Here is a 26,768-nt window from a genome sequence, read left to right on the forward strand (position 1 = left end):
TTTAACCCGTAAGTTTAACTATAATACTTTTGTAAAACACAGAAATTATCCACTATAAAAAGAAAACAAAGAAAATCGAGAAAACCATTTAAACATCCTGTATGGGTCAAAATTGCCTACTTGCCTCTTTTGGCTTCCGCAGTAACGAAAAGTTATTCCCTTTCTTTATATAGATTTCTTAAAGATTATTTGCCAAATCTTTTACCAAGTGTTCCCGTGGGAATACGGGGATAAAACATAGTAATCAATCAATCAAAATCAAAAATCATTTATTTCAAGTATCAGTTTACAAGCACTTTTGACACGTCAGTTGACTATTCGTTAAAATTCTACCACCGGTTCGGAAGGCTGGTTCTGCTGAAAAAAAACGGGCAAGAAACTAAACAGTTTCTCTTTTTTAAGCCTATGATACTCACAAATGACGTGGCTTTCGATTGGTACAAGGAAATGGTTTGAGGTTTAGAAGATGTATAAGAGATCTATTCTGTAGGATTGTAGATCCAGAGATTTCCCCCACAACCTCACAAACTTTACCTCTTTATAATATTAGTATAGAAATATGACCAATATACCCATTCCCCTCCAGCTAGCAGGAAAATACCGTGTTAGAAGTATACCTTACCTTACCGTATCAGCCGATAGACGTCCACTGCTGGACATAGGCCTCTTGCATGGACCTCCAAGCACAACGATCTCGAGCCGCCAGCATCCAGCGGCTCCCTGCAACCCGCTTGATATCCTCGGTCCATCTAGTGGGGGGTCGCCCAACACTGCGCTTTCCGGTGCGGGGTCGCCATTCCAGCACCTTGAGACCCCAACGTCCATCGGCTCTTCGAACTATGTGGCCCGCCCTTTGCCACTTCAGCTTCGCGACTCGCTGAGCTATGTCAGTGACTTTGGTTCGTCTGCGGATCTCCTCATTCCTGATTCGATCACGCAGAGAAACTCCAAGCATAGCTCGCTCAATCGCCCGCTGAGTGACTTTGAGCCTTCTAATAAGGCCCATAGTCAGCGACCAAGTCTCGGATCCGTATGTCATCACTGAAATTCCTCAGTGCTTGAATACGAAAGTCTTCGATCAGTGCGTGTTGCCAGTTAGAAGTATAGCATTAATCCAGCAAATGGAAATCGAACCAGGATTTCTGCGACTCCGGTCTCTTTACCGTTGAGCTACTTAGGTATTATTGCTCAAATCAAATCGGTAGAAGCACTGGGGAGAAATTGAATACGTATTTAGTTTGAATGTTCATCGCCTTTTCAGTTCAAAGGGAGAATAAATTACTGAAAGATTTTATTACGCTCATTTTTGTATGAAAACTGGAAACGTAGAAGATATTAATTTTCGTAAGAACCTTAGCGACTCTCATGACATGATTATTATTGTAAAGGCAAAAAATTCTGAATATTGCCTCTCGAATGTTGTTATTTTGGGTTTGCTTGAAAAATAATTTGAATTTTTGCAGATTTTTTATCGCTTTAGGTAAATAGCAAAGAAAATTTTTAGTTATTAAACTTCAATAAAGGCGATATGTTTAAATGAGGATTTTAAAATTGTGGTTAATACCTTTTTTAATCTTTAAACGTTTTTAAGAAAAAATAGCTCAGCGAGACGTAGTGGGAAAAAAAGTGAAAAAGCGCGCTTTTCATAATTTTTTCCACGTTTGGGTTTCATTGTACAAATTTCTATCAGTTGTTTGAGACACCTTGTCTCGGCCTGTGTTTGATTAGGTAGGGCGGGCATTTTAGGTTACTTTTAAAACAAATATGTTTTTTTCTTTTTCTTTAATTTAACATTTTGTTAATTCCTAGTTTAAATTTATTTTAATTTAATTATGAATGTTATCGCCGCGTTGCAACGACTTGCAGTAGGGACGGCTTCAGTATGCTCGTGGCGTTCAAGCCGTCCACATCACTTTTTGTGTAAATTTTTATGGGTTACTAGGGTTAAGCGGGGAGAGTGACTTGAGTGGAAAAGGGGAGTGTTAGATATCTGTCAAAGGCGCCTTTAACCCTACACACATCGTTCACAAGTGCGTGACTTCACTCAAGGTCATTCTCTGCCATTCTAGTGTTTTATTTTGGTTACAGTTTGATTTGTTAATTAAGTTGTCCTGACAAATGTTGTGAATCATAACCTTTGTTCGACATTAGTTTTCTTATTTTTGTGAACACGTTTGAGTCTGCTAAAATAAATAAGTATGTAATAATAAATTAACACACCGCTAGTGGATTTAGACTATTTACATTATTCTATTACATTATTATATATATGACTATTTAGATTATTAATTTACATTAGATTCTACATTATTTACGCATAACATAGGATCAATTACAAAATTATTTAGGTATGTAATCAAACAATGCGTTGGAAGTATAAAACACAAGCGCCTCATTTGATTGGTATCCTAAAAAGAGTAAGTAGCTCTACCTACATAACCTTCTTGTAGATAGGAATGGCAAAAAAAATATTCCGATGACATAAAAAAATTCTTCCTTGAAATAAAATATGAAATATGAATAATAATTTAAATTGGAATAAGTTGTTATTCCAATGTAAATTATAATTTTTAATATTTTTTTAGGTTGAGTAAAAATTTGCTGAAACAACAAATTTTGCGCAAAATGAATGGCTGGCATTTGATTCATATATCGCGCATATCGATCTCCTTTTACGTTTTCGATACCAAATTCACCGATTCGCTAAGGTACAATTCCCTCTTTAAAATATGAGTTTGGTTCGGTCACGGGATGTGACAGGTAATTTTGCAAATGGCACGAATGAAAGTATCAACTCATGCTATTTCAGACTCCATTAGAGAAAAGGGTATTTGAAAACAGAACCCAAATATATCAAAGGAAATATGTGAAAGCATTTTTTTTTTGAAAATTGCCTTTATTACTTTCATAAATTATTATTTTAAACTTATTTAGCAATGGTTATGAAGTTAAAAATGTATTTAAAATTAAATAAAAATAAAACTCCTGCCGTAGTCTTTTATGTGGTGGCTCATAAAACGCGGCGTATCAAGGATAAAACTAATCTTTGTACTCAACCCTAGATGAAACACCAAGCTAAAGATTGAAAAGATTTTGAAGATTTTCTCTATATTGAATATGAACCAAAATATCTATTAAAGAACTAAAACGCTATAATAATAATCAGTCAGATTATTTTGTGAGTACTTTGATACTCAAATCCTTTTCAGCTTTTACCAAATTATCTTTCTCATAATCGACGGGAGAAATAAAACATTAGAATCATTTCAAAAGTAAACAAAGGAAATACAAAACGTAATGAGAAATAAATAAGAGTGATTAATTGAAGATAAATTAAAGCGCCGAATAATCTAAAAGTCATTTAATGTTTGCGAAATCTCGCCTTTCCGACAAATTAGTTCAGTTCACTTCTTTAGGCCTTTTTATTAAGGCAGAGTTCCATTTATGACGTCAGACGTCAACAAATAATTTAGTCTACGACTAAGTAAATAGTTGCCTTTTTTAAATTTTAAAACATTAAAAATAATATGCAATTTTTTATCTTGAGACATTTTGTTTAACAAAAATGATAATAAAGCGGCTAAGACTTGGGCAGAATTCATTTGTGAAGGTAGACAAAAAAAATCATTAACAAAAACAACGTTTGTCTCAATTTATTTAACAATTACTTTCCCTATTATGATATAATTGAAAGCGATTCGTTTTTCAACAATTATAGTCATGCGCTTTAATATGATTTTTCAGTAGTATTTTTTTTTCATCTGAATAAAATTTTCAAAATATCTGGAATTTAATTTCTTATTCATTTACGCTTCTTATGGTAAAGCCAGTATTTTATGATCAATCTGTTCCTCTATATATTTAAACGTGGCCGTGGCGTTTAAATTTAAAAAGCGATTGTATGTGTAGCTACCTTAACGTTTTTCAGCGTTAAATATTTGAATTACGGTTTAATTAAGCATCATTAGCGACCAAACGATTGCTTTTTCGTTTACCTCGATAATTAGGAGAAAAAAAAATAGATGCTCTAAAACTTTTCTCGTAGTAGGACTGAGAGATTTAGAGAGATCAGAAGTGTGACTCCATCTCATACCTATTATTTGCTCTTCAAGATGTAGACGGCGCAGTATTAACATCAGCTGATCCCTCGTACTGGATTCCCATCTAAGAATACAGAGTTTAGTTTGTACTCTCGTATATGAATAATGTTTATATTGCACATATATATGTACCTTAGGATTGAATTTGAAGTGTTGGATTGAATTTGAATTATTTTTGCATAGGTACGAATAGTTATGGCATGTAGTGTAGTTAGCAATGCCTAACCATAAAGGATTTAGAGGTTCTCAACTAATAGTTTTAAAATTTGGAATTAACTGAGCAATACGAGCCTGGATTTCAAAGTATTCGATTTTGGTGCCATATGCTATAGAGTATTTAAAAAGCGATTGCTTTCCCTAGAGGCCTAAATCATAAGATACTCGTACTAGCGGACACCCGAGACTTCATACGCCCTTAGACATCCTTAATCTGGCTCTCTTGCAAAATCCGTTCCTAGTGGACGTCTACGAACTGTTAACTACACCCCTTCCAAATTTCGTCTTTGTACGGCTAGTGGTTTTCGAGATGAATGATCTCTTGCATTCATATATTATGTGCGCACGAGATTGGCTACCAGGCTAGTCGAAAATTTAGAATGGCTACCATCGTTATAATAATTTTCAGGTTGTCCCGTAATTAATGGATAAAACGCAAATGGTAGATATACCACCTAATTATGTAAAACTGATTTGAATAGTTTTCCAAAAATCCCTAGGGTGACCATGTTATATTATTTTTTCGGATTTTTCATAATTTTCTGTCTTTAATCAATCTTTTTAATGATGAACCTAGCTGCTGTAACTAAGATTTTTAAGCTTTTTATATTACCATTTTTATATTTATAAGATTTTTAAATTACCAATGTACTATAATACTACTTTTGTAAATATTGTTTTATTCGTTTTGTACAAGAAGCTTTGAATGAAATAATTGTTTTTCTTTGTCACCCTAAGGATTTTTCTAAAACCATCCAATTTAGGTGGTGTATCTGCCATTTGCGTTTTATCAATTTATTACGGGACACCTTGTATACTGCGGTTTTCTAGCGCCACCATCGTTTATTAAAACTAAAAAAACTGGCACATCCTTTTGTTCTACGTATTGTTTGTGTCTTGTTCTGCTAAATAGCAAGAAGATAAAAGAGAACACGTGTGAACACACCTAATAACGCGTCTGGAATATCTCGCTCCACTATAAATAGTACCGCGGCGTGTAATGAATATTCAAGCGGTAATGTTGTGATGTAGCATAAATTTCGCTGCAAAACCTAACTGAAAATATGTACTGTACGGTATGCGAGACGTTTTGTCTTGGAATAACGGCTTAATTTTATGCAAAACGCGGCACATTCTGCTGAGCAATTTGCAAACATGAACAATAATCTCAATACGATAACTACGATAGTAATAGCTGTGATAGCCCAGTAGATATGACCCCTACCTCCGATTCCGGAGGGTGTGGGTTCGAATCCGGTCCGGGGCATGCACCTCCAACTTCAGTTGTGTGCATTTTAATAAATTAAATATCACGTGTCTTAAACGGTGAAGGAAAAACATCGTGAGGAAACCAAACAGTAGTTAATAACTTTTAGTATGTCGATTACAACAAAAAATATTTTAGTTTACACCATAAGTAAGAGATAAGTTTCATATGTTTACAACGTAAAGTTTGACAGCCCTAGCTCAAGTATTGCTGCTTACAACGTTTTTGTTTTTCTTAAAAAATTCCTTTTAACCAGCTCCATACAACTAAAGTGCAATTAACCTTACGTTTATAAACTAAAATGCTTATTAACTAACTGAAATCAATGAATTAATTTTAACTTTGTCTTCGGCACTCGCATGATCCGAGACCACACAGGACTAATTGTCAAGATACATTTACCATCTACATCTACCGACCACCTGTATATATAATGCATGTATCTGCAAATAAATAAATTGATTGATTGATTGACTAATGAGGCAGTTCATTCCATTTCTGGTACTGAACCAAAAAACAGAGCGAAACTCGGTCACCCAGAATATTATAATTATAAGTTCCGATCGGATGCGATACCATCTGCTAACGTTATGAATAATTAAGTCTCCAAGAGTTTCGTCCGATAGCAGCAAGCAATTAATCAAACTCATTATACTTCGAGATTCAAATCATTTTTATGACTTTTCTTATTCTTGACATCTTAGTAACTTTATTAATTACTTAAACAAACATTAGAAAACTTGTAGGAAAAATCTATTGTCGTTTTAGGCTCTGAGATCTTAAATAGAACACTAAAATGAAAAACATCATCAATTTTTTTCTTTTGAAACCACTGATAGAAACCTAAAAATTATAAATAGCGTACGTATATGTTACCTGCGTTATATTTTAAGAGAAAAAATCATAATAAATAATATAAATTTTATAAGAAAAAAGGTAGCTATAAAATCCTAAACAACAAATACTGCATTTAAAAATCATAATAAGTATATTAAAAATAGGACTTGTAAAATATCACACACACACTCACACGCACTATATTAATTGTAATAGCTACTAATATTAAAATCATGATAAGTTATTCTCAAATCAAATGTCCTGGGCAAGAAAGGCAATTCAAAACTACGATTCCACCATAACTGTAGAATCTAGTCTAATATCGTGCAGAGCATAGAATAACAATTTTACTCTGAGTTACATCGCTATATCCAGATATTACTTCGCCTCAGTTCAAATAATAGTTTTTAGTACCAGTTCAAACCAGTTCATACCGGTTTAAAGTAGGAATATCCAGATTATCGCTTCGACCGGCGCCTTCAGTACATTTGTCATCGTTATAGCCTCGCGAAGTATTTGCCGCTAATAAAATTATACCAGACCATTTCAAGATAATTAAATATTATATTAAATACCAGGGTTAAGTTAATAAACGTTAGATAATAAAGGCTAAGTACATTATGAAGGACAAAGTTGGTTTTACTTACCATTTTGCCAATTTGCGAGCACTCATCGTCACAAACATTGTTAGCACTAGTAGCTGTTCTAAACGCAACTCGACCGCCTATATTTAGCATTTCCCTGTAAACCAATTGATGATTGGTCCAACTAAGGAACAGGGAATCGAGTAACATGGTGTTTAATGGTAGATGGTCTGTGAAAAACCGATGCATGTTGGTGTCGCAAGGCATTGGAGTAATTTTTTACTTTTTGGAGAGATTTTTTATTTGACATTCGGATAAATAATGGCAATTCGGATAAATAATTGATTAACTACATAATTTATACTTCAAAAACTAAAATTGAATGGACGTTTTTAAAATGCATAAGATAATGAAATTTCAAAATCAATTAAAAATCTTTTAACGTAACTAGATGAAAATTCATAAATTTTTAGCTTCCCATTCAATGTGACATTTTTCGTTATACGAGTATTATGAAGTATAAACATAAACGCACAAATAACAAAGATATTTGTAATTTTAATATTACAGATTTAACGATCTCTCTCAGGACGTCATTCTTTCGTGCCTTTTATTATGGAGCGTTTTGGCATTGAGCATGGCAAGCGCTGCAAAATTAACCCTTTAAATTCCTGTAGCTTCAAAAATAATGATCCTAGATACCCTTATAGTTCTAGAAAATTTGCTTTACTATTAACATAATCTTGATTTACATACAATTTAAAAATATTTCGTAATTCCTATTATGCGTGCGCAAAGTTCAATGATTCTATAAGCTAAGCTGCTTTGACAACCGTACGATAATTATATTAGACGACAAAGCACCAATTTAGTTCGTATAAATAATGAATACATCAGATATGTTATCAAAACTTTTGCAGTTGCTGTCTCGTTCAATCATAACTTACTAAACATAGCAATGCTTTCTACAGGTATTTTGGTAACATACTCGTATATCCGGAAGTAGAATTGGCGTTTTATTTCTCGCTTAATCAATAGGGCTACAAATAAAGAATTCTTAGCATTCTTTCGCACATGACATTTTATATTTCTTATATAAACAATTTTATGCAGTAGGCCATTTTGAAGGTAGGCAATTTTACCATTTTTAAGAATCTTCGGCTTCGTTCAGCATTATTAATCTTAAGTTTTTCAATAACCACACTTACATAGACAAAGGTTATTTGTGTTCTGCTGCTCTACTTTCATAGTCATTTGATTCTTCATTATCTATAATCTATATTGATAGGTATATTGATTATAATTAACCATGGTTTTGCATGGGTGCTCATAGATACTAACATTGGGCAGTGTGAATTGATTAATAATATTATGATTAATACATAATACAGGATAATTTTATGCCACACCCCGCGCCCGCCGACCATTGCCAACCGGGACGATACTTACGGCCCGCCAGCCGCTGTGCCTCTGCGTTTTTTAATAACTGATACTAGCTGCTGACGTTGCATGGTTTCACGTTCTCTTCAGCTTTATACTCGTAATATTAGTATAGATATTTTCAGTACTATAATATGTATACTGTATATATCTTTTATATATATAAACCTTCCTCTTGCATAGTTTATAAAATCTAAGTGAATATATTATAGCGGAAGCGACTTCAATTTAAACTATGTAATAATGTTCAAAATATTGAAATAAAATTACGGCTTAACGTAAATATTGTTGAAGTGTAGGCACACATATTAGTTTCAAACCCATACGGGTTTTTCAATCATGCTGGTACTCGTATAAACAACAGGTAAATCAAACACGTAGAAACTTTCACATTTTACAAAACTCAAAATATGGACCTATTATATATTACTATTAACTATTTTATTTTTTCGATATTATTATTAATTAATTTTACGTTATAATATATGTTTAGGTTACAATTAGTTAGGTACATTTTATTTATTTTAATTATTACATTTTATTTTCTTTTCATAGTAATAATACATATAGATCTAATATTTACTTTTTCAGGGTTCCGTACTTACGTATGTACAAAAACGGAGCACTTATAATATCATGATGTCCGTCTGTTTTCTTGGAATCTATCAGACCAATTACATAACATACTTATTTATGGTAGATATAGATAATAAACTTGCGAAGTTCTGTTGCTCTTTTGTTTTGCACATGTCTTACGAGATCTATCACTCGTTGTTTGAGACAGTAGCAAAGCTGTACGCGTACAGATATTTATAGTGCAAGTTAAAGCCGTCACGTCGAGTAATTCGTTGTGTTCCGGTAGGACACTCTTGTCAGAGTAAAGCTCTTGTTGTCGAAAACACAGTAGTGTATTCCGGTACACTCTTGTTCACGAACAGTGGAAAGGTAACACAGTAGTGTATTCCGGTACACTCTTGTTCACTAGCAGTGAAAAGGTAACACGGTAGTGTATTCCGGTACACTCTTGTTAACAGTGGAAAGGTAACACAATAGTGTATTCCGGTACACTCTTGTTCACGAACAGTGGAAAGGTAACACAGTAGTGTATTCCGGTACACTGTTGTTCACGAACAGTGGAAAGGTAACACAATAGTGTATTTCGGTACACTCTTCGTCACTAACAGTTGAAAGGTAACACAGTAGTGTATTGCGGTATACTCTTATTCACTGGCAGTGGAAAGGTAACGCAGTAGTGTATTTCGATACACTCTTGTTCACGAACAGTGGAAAGGTAACACAATAGTGTATTTCGGTACACTCTTCGTCACTAACAGTTGAAAGGTTACACAGTAGTGTATTCCGGTACACTCTTGTTCACTAACAGTGGAAAGGTAACACAGTAGTGTATTCCGGTACACTCTTGTTCACGAACAGTGGAAAGGTAATACAGTGTATTCCGGTACACTCTTGTTCACTAACGGTGGAAAGGTAACACAGTAGTGTATTTTTCTACCTATATTATCAGCAGACGCCTGCGAAGTTCTTCCTTTTAATATTGAATGAATGAAAATCGTAATAAACGGTTATTTCGGATAACTATTGTCTACAATTACCATACCATGGTTGTGACGGCCTTCGCGTTCAGTAGTAGCGGCGTTAAAGAGTAACAAACGTCCAAACATACTTCGCGTTAATAATATTAGTAGGAAGTAGGATGAAATAGGTCTGGCTGTCAAAGGCTCTGTGAGTAGATTCCGATTAATTCATACTTTGTGAGTAGATTCATTTACATATATTTGGAAAATAGGCACGTCATTTCCAATTTTTTATAATAAGGATTATTGTCAAAATATTACCTTTTATAGGATCAGCGAAAAAGGACAAAATATAGGGTACATTAACGATCCATCGACCTTCTTATAATCTGTATAGCCTTCCCACGGATTGTTTAAATATAAGTTACATGGATAAATACACATGCAAGATTTTTTTTTGAAATTTTTGTCTTGTTATCTAAATAAAGAAGATTTTTGAACGATTTTTTTTGTAATCTCGAAAATATATTTTAAAATTAGTTTAAATTTTTTTTTTTTGTTTGATCAAACCATAGGCCTATATTGATAAGGAAAGTATTGTGATGACATGTAACTAGGACATAATCAATTATCTTGTGTCTATATGTACATTATCAACATCATTATATTAAGGAAATTGTGTTAAAATATGTAAACCGTCATTTTGATGATGCGGCTATCTTAGATTTACGATACTGAATATTGCATTGCATTGTCACCACCCGTCAAATTACAGTTGTATACCAAATATCAGATTAATATCTCACAGGGAGTAAAATTTTTATACTATATTACACATATAGGCAAAAAAACAGAGCATATCTTACTCAGGCTGCCAGTCCACTGAAGCGGAGCGAGGCTGCGGAGCTGAGAAACGGAGTAATATTAACCAATAGAATTGCACAAAATCTCCGCTCCTTTTAAGTGGACAAGGACTTGCGAGCTAGTTTAAACATTCATATAAAACCGGTAAAAGGAGTGGGGAAACGGAGCAGAGATAAATAAATTTTTAACATTTATAATTTTTAACATATTGTGCAACTCCGCTCCGCATTAGTCTGTTTCTCCGCTACGCTCTGATGAACAGGCAGTCTTAGTCTTAGTCCGTTAAATAATGTGTGACATTTTGTAGACCGACATGTCGCGTGTGTGGCATGTACCTAATATAGTCCATCACGGATTGCCTAAATGTCGTATCGCGTGAAAATAATTAAGATTGTTTAATTTGGGACCGTACTTCATAAAGCCTTTTGTATTATACCGAACACGTTGACGGGCTCGTTATATTAATTGATTCTCGAGAGGTTTCAGCGTCTGATGTTTCATTTTCTTTGTTCTACAGTCAGACCGTGAATGAATGAGACAAAGCGCGATTAATTTACTAAGTGTGTGCTGAATATTTCGTGCTGGCAACGTTTATGGTGTTCCATTTAAAACTGACTTTTCTGTTAGCACAAAATTAAATCCCGCTTGTTACTGTACTCACTTTTAGTGTATTACATTAATTTGGTGTGATGGTCGTGCTTTATGTTTGTAATGCTGAATCTCGGGATCCTCCACTAACCAATCTTGTGTACCTATGGTATTGTCTTGTTTGCTTATCGTATAATTGGAACTTGGAACAATTCCTTCGTTAGGACTTTGCTCCATTCATTTTCGGTTAACATAGGTAACTAAACAAATATATAACATGGATAATATCAACTAACATAAAGCTAAAACATAGAATAATTCTTACAAGAAGAAAATGATCAATCTTATGAACTTTTCGGTTGTTTCATAAGCGGCTTAAAATAAGCCGATAGTATTCTTATATAATTTTACACATTTCTAAGACAAACATCACTTATAACTTAAAAATACTTAAGCATATAAATCAATATAAAAAAATTGCAACTGAAGTTAATTACGTGTTTAACAATTGAAGAAGTGTCGGGTAGGTCGAACGGATTGAACCGCCTGTCTACACAGTTACCGTCAAATTAATGTCAAAACATTAAATACTACCGAAATAACATTAAATAGTTTAAAAACTAAAAAACACATCTTTAGCACGCACTTAAAATTACAAATATTGAATTTAAGTCATGTGACTATTTTTCGTATTCCTGACAGCAAACCCTTTCATTTGATATCCATATCATGGGGGTGGATTTCAAACAGCCAGTCCGCTATCTTGGAGAAGCCGCCATATTGGATTAGTAATAAAATTTCTTGGCTAGTCATGTATTGTCATCAAAACTCAGAGCGTGAGCAAAATTTCATCCTACACGAAGACCGGGAAGTGGGTCAAATTGAGATTCCAAGATTTGTCTTTCCTACATAGTTAAAGTGATTGGGGAGACCGCCATATTGGTTTTGTAATGACGTTTCTTAGCTAGTCATGTATTATCATCAGAACTAAGAGCGTGTGCAAAATTTCATCCTAATCGAAGACCGGAGCAGTGGGTCAAAAGATTTTCTTACATACATAGTTACAAGTGAAGCTATATAAAGCGTGTAAAATAGACTGCGCCGTGCTAGCGTATCAGTCAAGAACATTTCATATTAACCCAGATATGCCCTGTCCTTTAAATAACTATCATATATATATCATATATATAGGGCAGCAGTCCAAGGTAAGTACATGCATTGAAATTGCCGTAACAACGAAATCGTACAGATTTCGTTGTTAGGGCAATCTGGGCAGCGGCATACATAGCCGTACGCTAACAGTTGAGTTACTACGTGTATTTACACTATATTTTTTTGACCACCATGGTTTGAAAGGCCTCACTGGATGCCTATAACCATCGGCTGATTCTAATGATGATGATGGTACTAACACAGAATAAAGAATGATCCAGAATGAGTATTAACAAGCAGCGTGGTGAAGTCGGTGAATTTTTGAGACATTTGAAATTACATAAATAAATATAGTGCGCATATGATATTGTAAAAAACGAATTTAATTTTGTATTTATTTTGACGAGTGATTTTTAGATAGTGTTTTAAGAAATTTGCATGCCAGTATATGGCGAATTGTATAATGTACCTACTTCAACATTTATTGTATACCAGCTAATGTACCTAACTATACAATTGCAAATAAATAAATAAATTGAATTGAATAAAAAACCCATAAAAAATAAACGTCACCCGTCTATTTGATATCCGCTTAAAGAAACATTTTTCATAATTTGTATTTCAAAATTTAACACTAACGACAACTACGTAAATTCATATAATCGATATTTACCAAAAAAAAATAAAAATCCATCTTTTTTCTTCAGTTTTTTGTAAACAGTTTTTAAAAACATAAGACGTCATTTTTCTTGAATAATATTAAAATTACTTATACCACGCTTCATGTCGTACTGACTCGAGCATGTAGTCGTTTTTGAATTTTGTATTTCGAACGGCTACGACACCGTCTTGTTCTGTGCGCTCTATCGGCCTATCATTCTTAATCTGTGGGTACTCAGTAGGTGTACAAAAATGCGCTTGCTTTTTAACCGACTCAACAAAAAAGGAGGCTAACAATTTACTTCACCGATTACTGACGCCTGAACTGATTTGAAAAATTTTGTAAATATCAAAAAGAAAACTTAGAACGAACGAAAATATCTGCCAAGTATTTTCTAACAGTTTTAAAAATGTGTTTTTAAATACCAGTAGACACTGTCTAAATAAAGTACAATAGAACCACTTTAAAATTCATACAGGAATATCCGGTTATATGGTTATTCTATTAACGGGCTGGCGTTTATCAGAGCACAGATATCTAGCAAATATAACCGTACGAACATAAATTGATACAGGAATAGCGTCGGAGAGACGTCAGCTGTAAGGTTTGTACCATTATTGCATTTGACATGGAAGCTACGAGTATAAGATCCGATTGAAGACTACAACTACGAGTATTCAAGAAGACAAGTTACACATGTAGGTTTTACTACTTTACTTGACTGTCTACTAATAGTTGAGATTGTATGTGTAAGGTCCCTTGTCCTTACTGTTATAGCAGTAAGTCACCGTCTCACCACTACACTGTTATACACTATAATGGCCAGCAGCACGTCCGCCTTCTGTCGATGCCAGAGACAGAATGCCTCCCACTACCGGTGTATACACAAACAATACAGTATGTAAAGTCCTTTTCATAAAAGAAGTCTCTTAGACGCGGCGCTAAAGTCGTAATGGCGCTCATTGTCATTTGGTAATGGCGCTGTCAAGTTCAGCTTTCAGCCGTGGGACTTATTTCATAAAAAGAACTATAGTAATAAAAAAAACATATTTATATATTTATGTATTTCCTGAGAACATAAATTAACACATTTTCGGCATACAACAGCTTACCTACAAAAAAAAATAGGATTTTTTTTTCAAATAATTAAATTTAAGGTTTATGTACCTAGTTATGCTTAAAACCGGACAAGTGTGAGATAAACTAGCGCGAAGAGGGTTCCGCACGATGTTACCTAAAATTGTAATTATAAAATAATATTACGGCTCATATTGAATTCTTAAATAGCAATCAGATTGTAATATGTATATTCAATACATCAAGGGTAAACGTAACCTAATACAGTATTTAGTTACCTACCTATAGTTTGTCAATCCTGAGTGTATTTTGGCATAACTAAATTTACGTATTCAGTTCAACAACGTGATTTGTTCATTTTCTGTACTTAAAATATTGGCGCTGCGTCTACGGGACTTGTTTCGTGGCGCGGAGTATAACAGGTTACCGTTTTCGTAACGTTCAAAGGGAACTTTGAATTTCAACCATACATATCGAAGAGCGTTGCTAATTTTCTTAAATTAGCCCTTTTGTTAAGGAGTTATAATTAAGTGCGAGGAATATCTAATTATCTTACTCGTTTTATTTCCGGAGGTAACGTTTTAGCGCTAAGCGTTCAGCATTCCCTTGAGAGAGTTAAACGAAACAAAAGGATCTTTACAACAATAATTGTTATGAAGGTAAATATTGGAAATTATAACATTTAAGCTCCTATGTTAAAACACTGAATTTTGTTATAAGTTAAATAACGAAATCAGCACTTTGGGAGTAATTTTGGAACAATTCTGCTTTAAGTATATAAGGTTTCTTGTAAAATAAACATTGCTGTTCACAGTGCACGTACTCTGTAAATATATATACTAAAGGTTATATCGTATATTAGCGATCGCTGGCGACTTCGTCCGCATGAAACTCGACGTAAACTATCACCCCCTGTTTGACTCCATTCTATTAATATTTTTGCATATTTGTAATCCACTAATTATTTTTCAAAATTATAACTCAAAACATGAACGATTAATATTAAAAAAACTTCAACCCTTCTATGTGTAATGAATTTCGAAAAATCTTGAATGACATTAGGTGTTTTGTGTTTTCAGTATTTTCGTAGTTAGAACACATACCAATTTTTACAAATGTAACTTAGAAAATGAAAGATTTTCCATACAAACTTCCTCAACACCCGATTTAATTTTATTTATGTATTAATTAGTTAATGTTGGCTTTATTTCGTCTCATAAAATCAATATATTCAAACCTAGTCAACATCCCCATTGCTACAGAAAAGTTAATAAGCAATTATAATTGATGTAATCAACCCATATTCGGCTCAATGATGAGCTCGAGTCTCCTCTCAGTATGAGAGGGGTTAGGCCAATAGTCCACGACGCTGGCCCAATGCGGATTGGCAGACTTCACACACGCAGAGAATAGAGATTCTCTCGTATGCAGGTTTCCTCACGATGTTTTCCGTCACCGTTTGAGACACGTGATATTTAATTTCTTAAAATGCACACAACTGAAAAGTTGGAGATGCATGCCCCGGACCGGATTTGAACCCACACCCTTCGGAATCAAAGGCAGAGTTCATATCCACTGGGCTATCACGGCTCTATATAATTATAGGTACTAAAATACAGAAGTTATCATGGAAAATAATATTTTTTATGAAGACGATATATCATTATTATTTAATAAGCACTTTAGTCTATGAAACATTTATTCATCCATAGTTTATTAATACAACCATTAGCGTAATGCCTATTAAAGTAGGAATAGCCTGATTATCGCTTCGACCGCCGCCCCTCAGTACATTTGTCATCTTTATAGCCTGTAGAGCAGTCTGTCGCTAATATAATTACAGCAGCCGGCATCGAGAGAATTAAATTTTAAATACCCTCCATTTAAATCGGGATTAAATTGGTTAAGCGGAAAATTTATAAATTTCAAACATTCTAGGGATTTTACAAGCAAATTAATAAATAATTATTTTATGTATATACGATAATTATTATGTAAATAAACAATTGGTAAATTGGTGAAATAAACTTTCTGTTATCGCCGCGTTGCAAGGACTTGCGATACGGACTGCTTCAGTATGCTCGTAGCGTTCGAGCCGTTCACATCTGTTGTTGTGTAATTCTTTATGGGTTACTTGGGAAGAGTAACTTGAGTGGAAAAGGGGAGTGCTAGATATCTGTCAAAGGCGCCTTTAACCCTACACACAAGGTTTACAAGTGCGTGACTTCACTCAAGGTCATTCTCTGCCATTCTAGGGTCTTATTTTGGTTACAGTTTGATTTGTTAATTAAGTTGTCCTGACAAATGTTGTGAATCATACCTTTGTTCGACATTAGTTTTCTTATTTTTGTAATCACCTCTGAGTCTGCTAAAATTTCATCTCTCCGCACCACATGTCTTGTACGCCTAGCATACGACCAACGACCAATATAATCTCGTATAAAGAAATAGACGAATTTTTCAACAACTGTTATTTTTACATATGCTTAATTAAAAGCCACATTGTCCTATAAATTGCGAGGTACGTTATCTCCTTTTTAAGCTCATAAGTTTTTACGATCTAGTAACCCTGTAAGCCACCAGAATCAAGAATTTTCGTAGATAAAAAAAATTAGCGTCCCATCAATATGAAGCTACTGACCAAAAATTAACTTGATAGTAATCAACTGTAAAAATTCTCCACGGATCCTAGACCAATCGTAGCCTTTTACATTAAGCTGAAACTTCGTCAACCAATCCTACCTATATTAGATAAGTATCAATAATAGAAAATTGTATGGTTTAAACCACGTTAGCTTCGAGAACTAGCTTAGACGTCTCAATCCTGAAACGTCCAAGTAAGCGTAATGAAAAAAAAACATATTGTTGGAGTATGCGTGGTGGATTTACAAGACTGAGCTCTTGGGTTTGATCCCTGGCTGGGCCGATTGAGATTTTCTTAATTGGCCCAGGTCAGGTGGGAGGCTTCGGCCATGGATAGTTACCACCCTACCTGCAAAAACGTACCGCCATACAATTTAGCGTCCCGGTGCAATGTTGTGTAGAAGGGTTATAGATTTTCACCCTACTCTTTATAAGTTAGCCCGCTGCCATCTTAGATTGCATCATCACTTACAGGTAAGATTGTAGTCAAGGGCTAACTTGTATCAGAATAAAAAATAAAAAGAAAAACAACGTCGAATTTTTCTGAAATTCATCTAGATGGTTCCTCTAATTGCTTTTCATGGATCCATACGTGTTCCAAGCAATAATTTCTCAATAAACTTTCTTTGTAAATGCATCGGAATTACTTTCTATACCCAGATAAAAAATTAACTACCAATAAAGTTCTAATAACAGCAAGAATTTCATTTTACTTCCAGCTAAAAAAGACGTGGAAAGAGATATTTTATTGAGTCCGTAACATCAGTTAACTTTAAACGATATTCACAAGACGTGTTGGGTAATTGAAATTGAAGCGTATTTAAAACGACTAAATCAGTTTTGTATTAAAGAAAATTTTTTCTAATAAATTTATGCTTAATAGATAAATATATACGAATATTCATCATCATCATCATATCAGCCGATGGACGTCCACTGCAGGACATAGACCTTAGTAGGGACTTCCAAACATCACGATACTGAGCCACCTGCATCCAGCGAATCCCTGTGACTTGCTCGATGTCGTCAGTCCACCTGTCGGGGGGTCGACCAACACTGCGCCTACTAGTGCGCGGTCGCCATTGCACTTTGGAATTAAATATGACTAATATAACACAGCTGAATTCAAGTCTCATCTCAAAATGAGAGGGGTTAAGCCAATAGTCCACCACGGTGGCCCAATGCCGATTGGCAGACTTCAAACACGCAGAGAATTAAGAAAAATCTCTGGTGTGAAGGTTTCCTCACGATGTTTTTTTTTCACCGTTTAACACGTTCGCTGCGGTACGAGGTCAATTGACCTCGTATGTTTAGTGTGTTCAAGAGTTACGAGGTCGATTGACCTCATACCGCACCAGAGGTAAGTACAGAAAAATCAGTGCCGCAGCGAAAGTGTTAAGACACGTGATAATTAATTTCTTAAAATTAAAAAACTTAATAGTTGGAGGTGCATGCCCCAGCCTGGATTCCAACCCGGAATCCAGGCGCGTATACCACTGCGCCACGTAGTCCGTCAAAAATCCTTCTCTCAGAGTACGGCCTTTTAAACTTACTTTTCAAAAAAAAATGCAGACTATTGACTCGTCAAACAAAGCCGCAAACTATCAAATTGTGTAATTTGACAAATCAGGGTTGTTAATATCTGCGACATAGTTACGAGTAAATGTGAACCAAAGGTTTATATTTTTAGGTCGAGATATATTGTACTAACTATTTGACACATGTCAAACAACTTGTTTTACTTGTAGTGGGAACAGATGTTTATATGAAAAGTTTTGATTACAAAACCAATATTATGAGAACGAGACTACCGATGTGTTGTCATTTAATACACTAAGAGCTTGTGGACAGTTTGGTGGTATGGAAATGATATTATTTAAAATAGAAAACTACGTATAAATTAATTTAAATAATCAAAAGAATAAAAAATTAAAATAGTTCTTATTGAATTATTTACCACAATATTCTGATTCTATAGGCAACACTCAAACTGGGTATACATTATAGGTAATTACTGTATATTGAAATGCTTAAGAACATTGTAATTGCATTAATAATAAATAAAGAAATGTTTTTTTTTCATCGAGACATAGAATTCCCTCCCCTCTTTACCCTCCTTCAGACGCAGTTGGGTAAAAATGCACTTATACCTACTTACAACAGCTACTAAAAACTAAGTGGATGGAAGCCTAATTAATACATTCGTATCATATTATATATTCGTATTGTGATCCTTGTTCACGAACAAGGATCACAATAACCACTAGAAGAACAAATAGATAAACAAGATCCAACTTCATACAAATCATATTATTAGTTAATTTCAAATCACAACATTTCAGTCGTAAGCTCTTCGACTACATGTTCGTCCCTCTATTTTAGCTCCGGCCGTTTATTAAAAAGGAAAAGTTCTCCAATAGTTCCTAAATACACTCCACGTCTGGCAACGTTGATAAATATTTTAAGTATATGTAACACTACCGGACGCCCGCGACTTCGTCCGCGTGGAATTAAGTTTTCAACAAATTCCGCGGGAACCATATTTATTTTCAGGATAAAAAGTAGCCTATGTGTTTGTATCTTTATTCCAAATTTCAGCCAAATTGCCGCAAAATTGACAAAGTTTCATACCAAGTTTTAACCCCTATTTTATCTGTTGGGGGTAGAATTGATCAAAATCCTTTATTAGCGGATACTTACGTCATAACATCTACCTGTATGCTAAATTTCAGCCCAATCCGTCCAGTGCTTCGGACTGTGCGTTGATAGATCAATTTATCAGTCAGTCACCTTTGAGTTTTATATATTTAGATTAAGTTATTATTAAGTTTAGTTGCAGATGGCACCAACGTTAAATCTTTATGATTTTTGTAGTTGTCCGTCCTATTTTGTATAATTGTATTTTAATAAATAAAATAAATTTTATTTTTTAAAACATGACGTGATTCATGCATTCCGACTACCTAGATTATTGTATATTACCTGCCTCGCTAGACGTTACTTTTCTGTCAAAGTATATAATCAACGATCTAATGCGATTATAAAAACTGTCTCTGTAGAATCGATGTTAAATAGTTGTAATCGTGTCCGTCAATTAAATAGCTCCGTAAAAATACCTTTTTGTGTTATTGAATTGTGTAAAAACGGGCAAAAACTTCTAGTTTAGTTTAAGATATATACCAAATCTAAGCTCATTTTCCTCAGAAAATGACAGATAATTTTGTTCGTGACTATGAGTGCGATACAGGTCCTTCTATAATTGGTCTGAGACCTAGCTCTATCTCAAAATTAGTATTTAGAATATCGTACGCCACATTTCTAAAGATTACTGCAGAGCATAATGAATATTCAGGCGGTAATGTTGTGACGTGGCATAATTCTCGCTGCAAAACCTAGCCTGGCCGGGTTACCTGCTCTATCCTAATGTTGCAACTGTTTTGTCTTCAAATAACTGGATTAAATTTATGCTTAGCTATGAATACCTTCGTGTTTTCCTTTAGCACGGTATAATAATAGTCTTTACATCTCATGTTTCTAACGCAGAGAATGACGGACGTACCTTGTATAGCGATAACATGTAGTTTGAGAGCAGGTATTTTCTTTGTGCGATGTGTAACTCCTTAGATATATCATTCTAAACACTCCTTGATCACAGAACAGACAACGCTAAAAGCTAACGCTTTTAGCAATAGAAGTAGCAAGTGGGCGTGGCCCGCGTACACCTGGGTGTGCGGAACATCGCAAGCGTGTCCGCGCATGTACTAGCAGTCTTGTTTTGTTAGGTGATAAAAGGAATAAATAATATTCAACTCTAAAGTAAGGGTGACATATTTCATTTTTCCCTAAATATTAAACAGCCATTTAGGCCACGCCCCCAGGTACGCTGGTTTCAATACAAAGAATTGGCACTTTATAAATCTAGTTACCTCATCTGTGGCCTTGATCATGGTATCACACTAATATTATAAATGCGAAAGTTAGTGTGTAATTTTGAGGGTTAATTTATGTTAGTGTTTTATTTTGACGGCCTCTGTAGCGCAGTGGTGTGCGCGGTGGATTTACAAGACGGAGGTCCTGTGTTCGATCCCCAACCAGGCCTGGATTGAGGTTTCCTTAATTGGTCCAGGTCTGGCTGGTGGGAGGCTTCGACCGTGGCTAGTTATCACCCTACCGACAAAAACGTACCGCCAAGCGATTTAACGTTCCGGTACGATGTTGTGTAGAAACCGAAAGGAGTGTGAATTTCATCCTTCTCCTTACAAGTTAGCCCGCTTCCATCTTAGATTGCATCATCACTTACCATCAGGTAAAATTGTAGTCAAGGGCTAACTTGTTTCTCCTTTGCGCTGCGGCTACTGAACTACTGAACTACTTTATATTTATTACTTTTCATCTCGGAACAATCCTTATTTCCCGTTGGATTTGTGAAAAACAGAATTCCACGCAAACGAAGTCGCGGGCGTCCGCTAGTAATATTATAATTTATCAAATGGCTTACTTTTAATGAAATATGTTCTGGAATCGATTACAGAATAACCTATCAATCTCGTTAGATCAATCATTTTATCCCTTGCAGTTAATACGGGGCGGGATGATAGCGAAAACTCAATATTTACGTAGAAGAAGGCGTCTCGACCCCTATTATGTAAATCGAATCACGTCGAGATCAAGATACGGTATCCCATACAGAGATTCCGAACTACTCGATCAAAACTTACGGTGACCTTGTTGTGAATATTCTATCCAAGATCTTGCTTAGTTTATCGATCTTAAATATAAATGACTAGCTGACGCCGCGTGGTTTCTCCCGCCTGGTTTCCGTTCCCGTAGGAATACGGGGATAATATATAGCCTATAACCTTCCTCGATAAATGAGTTATCTACCACTAAAAGAATTTTTCAAATCGGACCAGTAGTTTCTGAGATTAGCACATTCAACCAAACATACAAACAAACTCTTCAGTTTTATAATATAATAATTAGTATAGATTTTAGTTAATCGACATCATTTAATATTTATAGTTAAACTAGCGGACGCCCGTGACCTCGTCCGCGTGGAATACACTTTTCACAAATCCCACGGGAATCATGGATTTTTCCGGGTTAAAAAGTAGCCTATGTGTTAATCCAATTAATCCAGGGTATTACCTATCTTCGTTATAAATTTAAGCCAAATCAGTTAAGTAGTTGCGGCGTTAAAGATTGATAAACATCCACACAAACACAACTTCTTTTCACTTAGTTATAATATTAGTGAATACCTATAAAAAAATACGTAAATCTTAAGTACGTATATAAAAAGTCTTAATATTTAAACAAATATTTGAACTAGAATATAACAGTTTGTCTAACTTCTATCTAACTAAATAAATAAAAGATAATCAAACTTATTCACATTGAATGTTGACTATGTGGCATTTAATCTGATTAAATATTTTAATTCCTCGTATAGCTCTTGGCGCCAATGTAATTAATATGCGCAAACAATGCTGTTTGTGTTTTAAATGTTACAGTTATTCCGATGTACCGTCAGTCATTTTTGGTTAATTCTTGCGGTAAACATGATAATAATATTATGTAGTCGTACATGAAGTGTTTTATTTACTTTTACTGTTTTATTTGTTTATACCGACAACCCACTGTTTTACCCGCGTAGTGTCCGTTTCCGTAAGAATACGGGAATAAGATTCCTATTATAAATAAATTACTATTATTTAATATTATAATTATAACTTACACTTAGACTTTAAGTACCAGTACACTTTAAGTTAATATTAGTGCCGTGAAGGTCGTTCGTTATCAACCCATATTCGGCTCACTGCTGAGCTCGAGTCTCCTTTCAGAATGATAGGAGTTAGGCCAATACCCCACCAGGCTGGCCCAGTGCGGATTGGCAGACTTCACACAAGCAGAGAATTAAGAAAATTCTCTAGTATTCAGGTTTTCTCACGATGTTTTCCTTCACCGTTAGAGACATATGATATTTAGTTCTTAAAATGCACACAACTGAAAAGTTGGAGGTGCATGCTGCAAACCGGATAAGAAACCCACACCCTCCGGAATCGGAGGCAGAGGTCATATCCACTGGGCTATCACGGCTCTTAAGTACATACCTACTTCAATAACATCAATAGCATGTACAAGACCCAAGTACTACAGTGTAATCGCAACATAATGCAAATTGATTGTGTGCTAGAAATTTGTAAATCAAATGATGTAAAACGAACTAGCAGGAAACATAAAAAGGGCTTGAATTAATAATAAATTAGAATTACTAATACTGCATACGTGTACACGAAAAACAAAACGTTTTAGCACAAAGGAATAGTAAAATAGCAACAAATTTGCATCAGCAGTTATTTTTGTATTCTTTCGAATACAAAGATTTAGCATAACGACCTATTTTGCGCAGTGCAAGGGAAATCCAATTTGAAATTCACTTCAAGGTCTTTGATGAAGCAAGGTATATTTTTCTTGCAATATTTTTCAGAGCGCTAGAAAAGGAGTTAACCTCATTCACAGTTGAACATTTTTATTTTAAAAAGTTGCTTGCTTGAAATATATGTAACTTAGTCTCATATCATACTAGTTGAAAATTACTCGTAACTTTTATTTACATCCTGTGTACTTTTATTAAGAAACGTATGTATCTGTGCGATGACTTATATTTATCACCCTTTCGCAGAAAAATAGTAAATTTGTTAAATATTTATAGCAAAGTTAATGATTCCATAGCCAAGTTATATATCTATTTATTTTTTAATAATTTTCAATATTTTTTCATGTCTCCTAAACAACGCTTCCGAATTACATGTTAATAGGAGAAAACTACCTACCCTGTTTTGTCATAATAATGAAATTACTTACTATGGTTCGTACGCTTGTTCAGATATTTTCGAAAAAGGAGATTCTCGAGTGCCTATCATAATGTCTAAAATGTCGACAGCTCCAGATATTACCGCGTATTAACAAACACACAAACAAACATACTTTTCCTCTCTACAATATTAGTATACAGGAAGAAATTTTTTTTAGTACAGATATTTTTATATTTTGTACATAAACAAAATTTAATGAACACGTATTTTTTCTTTTTTTTTTTAACTCAAAAATAACAAAGTTATCGTTAACTAAAGTTATTTACGTTTAAACAGAATTTAAGGGTCACCCTATCGCTGTACTAGGTAATAGGCAACTACAAAATCAGCTGGTAGGTACTACGTTAGCGAGCGCCCGCGCCGAGGGCCGTTGACCTTTGTGCGTTTATTTTATTTTTGTTTGATACCTATTATTTTTTATAATAATTAAAGGTCATCACTTTTGAGCTGAGTACCGATATTCTCTTCATACTTTATTGGGCTTAGGACCATCAATAATACCTGAAGTGCATGCGTACTAATAATTAACTACCTATGAACCTATGAACTTTCGATTGAAATAATAAAATACAAATGATGATTATTATTACGCAAACTTTTGCATTAAAGACGTATTTAAAAAATTGTAATCAGCTTATTTACATTAATCAATGATATCTACTTACTAAGTTTGTTTTTGTTAATTTTAAAATGTTAATCACTGTATTTTAACAATTGTTCGAAATGAAGTCCATTCCTTTCAGGGCACAACCGAACACGTTTTAATAAATTAGTTTATTTAAAACACTTGTTCCTCACATTAGGCACTGCGGGGTTCAGGATTCCTTGGGCTCGTAGCCTAGGAACACAATACAGTCGCATCATTTCGTAATATTCGCGATTTGAAAATCCCGACATAGTGGCTTGCACATGCGATTTATTAATTAGGTAACTTAAATGCGCACGCGACGGCAGATTGTCTGTCACTGGTCGCCCATCGGCAATTCGGTAGGCGTCCTCAGGGATTTTTCGATCCCCTCACCTCTGCCGCCCCCGTCAGCCGAAGCCGAAACGATATGCCTACGGCCGGTATTTCTTTGTCGGCGTCTTGCAAAGTGCCGCCAGCAGTTGCGCAGTTTGTTTGGTAATGTGTCCATTATTTTGTTATTTCTGAGACATAAATTGAAAAAAAAATATTACATAAAATGTATCGAACTGTTTGTAGATTTATGTTCTATTAATGATACAGAACCACGAAAAAAAATATCCGCACTAAAGACCGAATCACCCTGTATAAAGTGATATTTAATCGTTCTACGCCGATGATTCTACACGCATGTTACATAAAATCAAATTGTTTGACCATAAACAGAACGCGAATTGCGAATACGTACGTACCGCAGAGTATTTGCGCATACAAAATGTTTACGAATAGCAAGCAGCAAAACAATTGCAAAGCACCAACAAATTTGCAATTCGCGATACTTCTATATTCTTTCGAATACAAAGATTTTACATAATGACATCCTGTTGCCCTATTTCGCGCGGCGCGGAGGAAATTCGATTTGGAAACTTTCTTCAGGATCTTTGATGAGGCAAAGCGGTACATTTTCCTCTCGATTGTCTACAAACTGACATCAGACGAGTAGCTAATTTTCTAATTCTTGTTCGGAGTTGTAGTAATAAAGCTACTTGCTACACAACAATTAAGAATATTATACAACAATTAGTTACTTAAATATAATTCTCTTTTATCTCTCTATCACATCACAATTCACCCTAATATTATATAGGCGAAGGTTTGTGTGTAAGTGTGAAAGTGTGTAAATATATTTGTTCCTCTTTTACGCTGCGGCTACTGAAGCGATTTGGCTGCAATTTGGAATGGAAATAGATTTTACTCCGGATTAACACATAGGCTACTTTTCATTCCGGAAAAATTCATGGCTCCCGCGAGATTTGTGAAAAACTGAATTCCACGCGGACGATGTCGCAGGCGTCCGCTAGTTAATTATAAAATCCAACTTGTACAATCTAAATGAACATTCAAATAGAAATGAATACCAATGCTTATCAATGAATATGAACACAATAACATCACGCCTCATTTCCGTTGACAGAAATTGAAAGGTGCCTTCCAATTGCTACAAGTTCGTAGGCTTGACGGCCTCCGTGGCGCAGTGGTATGCGCGGTGGATTTACAAGACGGAGGTCCTGGGTTCGATCCCCGGCTGGGCAGATTGAGATTTTCTTAATTTGTCCAGGTCTGGCTGGTGGGAGGCTTCGGCCGTGGCTAGTTACCACCCTACCGGCAAAGACGTACCGCCAAGCGATTTAGCGTTCCGGTACGATGCCGTGTAGAAACCGAAAGGGGTGTGGATTTTCATCCTCCTCCTAACAAGTTAGCCCGCTTCCATCTTAGACTGCATCATCACTTACCATCAGGTGAGATTGTAGTCAAGGGCTAACTAAAAAAAAAGGCTTGGGGTACTCTTGACTTTGCCTTTTAAACATTAATCTAAGCCTATATTAATGCTATTGTTCTAAGCCTATAATAATGCGGGCTCAAATAATATTTATCAATAGAGTACGTGCCACTGCCAACCTTCTACCTATGCACTGCGATATGAAACGATGCATATGTAATATGTCAAACAGTGCAGCGAAATGGGCACCCATGCGTCGCATGCAGGCGGCACGTATAGCCTTTACGCGCGTTTACCCTTTAACTACATTTCGTGGCCTGAGCGGAGGGCACGACCTGACTGTGCATCCTTTTCAATACCTATCTAACTTATTGAGTTATTTAGTTTTTTCAAGAGGGGGTTTTTACATATACTCAAGCGTGGCTGAACATAACGGAGACATGATCATCATCATATCAGCCGATAGACGTCCACTGCAGGACATAGGCCTTTTGTAGGGACTTCCAAACATCACGATACTG

The 26,768-nt window shown here is 35.0% G+C and overlaps 1 protein-coding gene across 1 annotated transcript in view; it reads right to left on the reverse strand.

The window, feature by feature from the left end:
* LOC112054963 (uncharacterized) overlaps positions 1–25,114 on the reverse strand; it is a 70,605-nt gene extending 45,491 nt beyond the window's left edge. Inside the window, exon 1 of the mRNA XM_052882027.1 lies at positions 24,508–25,114. The gene's annotated coding sequence lies outside the window, so the exon portion shown is untranslated. The remainder of the gene's footprint in view (positions 1–24,507) is intronic.
* Between the last annotated feature and the right edge of the window lie 1,654 nt (positions 25,115–26,768).

Source organism: Bicyclus anynana, chromosome 6, assembly GCF_947172395.1.
Source record: "Bicyclus anynana chromosome 6, ilBicAnyn1.1, whole genome shotgun sequence".
NCBI classification, from domain to species: domain Eukaryota; kingdom Metazoa; phylum Arthropoda; class Insecta; order Lepidoptera; family Nymphalidae; genus Bicyclus; species Bicyclus anynana.